Below are 3,182 nucleotides of genomic sequence, written 5' to 3'. Positions count from 1 at the left end.
GATATTATTTTAAATGTCATGTCTCGGTAGTGCAGTGGGTAGCGCTGTTGCCTCACAGCGAGAAGGTTCCTGGTCTGAGTCCCCGGTCTGGCAGGTGCCTTTCTGTGTGGAGTTTATATGTTCTCTCAGTGCCTGTGTGGGTTCTCTCCGGCCTCCTCCCACAGTCCAAAAACATGCTCACCAGGTTAATCGATCACTCTAAATTGCCAGTAGGTGTGAGTGTGTGCGTGAATGGTTGTCTGTCTCTCTGTGTTAGCCCTGGTTGGTGACCTGTCCAGGGTGTACCCTACCTTCTGTCCTAAGTCAACTGTGATTGGCTCCCCCCCCCCCCCCCCCCCCCCCCCCCCCCCCCCCCCCCCCTGTGACCCCGAACAGGATAAGCAGTTAAGATAATGGATGGATGGGTGGATTGATGTCCCATACTATAAGTTAGCATCCCACATTTTATAAGTTAGCATCCCACATTTTTGACAGTCAGTAGGCTGCAGGATGTGACGAGTCCTGTAACACAGGATGAGTATTAGTAATGTGACTGTATTGATGTGTTAAATATAAGAAGTATCTAATGGCTGCATAAAAAAACAAATTAAAGGACCACAGACTGTGCTAGGCATAAAAACCTATATTCACAGGCCGCATCACTCCTTCCACTGCGCTGTGTGAACTGCACATATGTACAGTATGCATGTCAGTTATTGCTGGGAGATGTAGAGATGGTGGCAAGCCTACAGGTGCATCATCGTTTTCCTGATGTAATTCACTAAAGCAAACTTTCATGGATTCTATTTGAAGAGTGATTTTCTCAAAATGCAATGCTCTGATATTTTGAGTTATGTGTTTTTACATTTTTTTATTTATGTCATAATTGTTGAAATCAAAAGAGAAAATAAAAATGCTTTAAACATGTTGAAAAATGTCTGTTTTTCTATTGAGATGTATTTTGCCTACATGCAGTGCAAGCAGAGCAAACTGAGACTGTTGTCATTTTTCATGGATTGAATGTGTCACACACATGTTGCCCCTCACTTGTGAACATGTGAGCATCATGACTTTGGTCAAACCTTTACCTAAACCTGACCAGGCTGCTATAGTATGGCTGTGGACCCCAAGACTACAACTTGAACCCATTAGAAGAGACTCAAAAAAGCATTTGATGATTTTAATTTTTAAAAAGACTGAGTCTTATCCTGTCTTGGTGTTGGGTCTCTGTTCATAATCTGACATAGAGTGGTCTAGACCAGCTCTGTTTGTAAAAGAGTCTTAATAAAAGTCTGAATATAGTTGTGGAAGGCATTGAACAGTCTGGAAATGAGAAGTTATCTGAGGAGAAGGCTGCAGACCTCCACTGTCAGGAGTGATGGATGTGTTGTATAGATTATGCTTGGAGCGACAGTTGAAGGAAAGTCGACATGAACCAAACTTTTACTTTTTTTTCTTGAAACATTTTCAAACTTTATCAAACAAATATCTGGATGTGACACCAGAACAACTTCTGGTTTTAAAAGTAGTTCCTCAAACGTTAGCGTTAACTGTGCTAGCTACATACACTGAACAAAAATATAAACGCAACACTTTAGTTTTTGCTCCCATTTTTCACGAGCACAAGTCAAAGATCTCAGTCTTTTTCTACGTACACTGAAGGACTATTTCTCTCCAATATTGTTCACTAATCTAATCTAATCTCCTTTTCCCAGATAATCCATCCACCTCACAGGTGTGGCATATCAAGATGCTGATTAGACAGCATGATTATTGCACAGGTGGGCCTTAGGCTGGCCACAATAAAAGGACACTCTAAAATGAGCAATAACAAAAGTGCTGCATTTATATTTTCGTTCAGTGTCTGTATGGCACCTTGTAACTTTGGTTTGGAAAGATGTATTCATTTATTATCCCAGGGAATACAAGTGTTTGATAATAAATATGCTACCTCTCTTTATTATTTAATATTATCATCCTCTCATGAGCAATGCATTTATGACAATATGTAGTACTCACTCCCAAACAGAAGGTGGCAGTGTGCGCCTTTACACATGTTACTGGTGCAGATAAATCAATGTTTTGATTTTCACTGACTGTTCCTTTAACAGGCTGCACAGTGATGCAGTGGGTAGCGCCGTTGCCTCACGGCTAGAAGGTTCCTGGTTTGAATCCCCGGCCGGGCAGGTGCCTTTCTGTGTGGAGTTTGCATGTTCTCTCCGGGTACTCCGGCTTTCATAGTTCAAAAACATGCTCACCAGGTTAATCGATCACTCTAAATTGCCCGTAGGTGTTAGTGTGGGTGTGAATGGTTGTCTGTCTCTCCGTGTTAGCCCTGTGATAGGTTGGCGACCTGTCCAGGGTGGAATAGGCATCAAGATAATGGATGGATGGATGTTCCTTTAACCAAGGGTTTTTATATTTCCTGTCACAGTGATGAGCAGCTGGACATGCTGCAGACTGTTAGAGTTAGAGTAATGACATGTTTCAGGATAAATATTACTGTTATAGTCATAATAAAGGAGGAGGATTGTGACCCTGCATCATAGTAGCAGGTGAGTTTAACAGGGAAATGTTACCTGCTGGTTTCTGAAGAGGCAGAAGTTTTAGAACTCAGTCCTGTGAGCCTTTCCAGTGTCTTGTTGTCTTTACCGCATGAAGCCACATCACACCTGTCCTGCAGCAGCTGCACTGGCTTCTAATCAAATACCGTCATTAAGATTCTGTTTCTCACTTTCAAGGCCATCAATAACCAAGCTCCTCAGGACCTAATTGAGCTCCTCCATTCCAAAATACCCACCCGTAGTCTCAGGTCCTCCTATTCCACCCAACTCACCCTCCCACCTGCTCGTTTGACCACCACGGGGCTTTCAGCCGCTAGGCCCCCCGCCTCTGGAACTCTCTCCCCCAGGACATACAAAATTCCACCTCTCCCACCACCTTCAAATCCCACCTTAAAACTAACCTTTTCCACCAAGCCTACTCACTTTAATCTGTCTCTGTGGGACTGGGATGACTTCACTTCACTTTCATCATGACTTCACTTTCATTTTTCTAGTTTTGCATTGTTATTCTGTTGTGTTTATGTATTTATTTACTGTTGGTATGTTGTAAAGTGACCTTTAGTGTCTAGAAAGGTGCCTATAAATAAAATGTATTATTATTATTCAGTACACAAGCAGTTTGATTACACGTGCAGGCTT

This window comes from Notolabrus celidotus, chromosome 8, assembly GCF_009762535.1.
Source record: "Notolabrus celidotus isolate fNotCel1 chromosome 8, fNotCel1.pri, whole genome shotgun sequence".
Lineage (NCBI taxonomy): Eukaryota > Metazoa > Chordata > Actinopteri > Labriformes > Labridae > Notolabrus > Notolabrus celidotus.
This window is presented reverse-complemented; position numbering follows the sequence as displayed.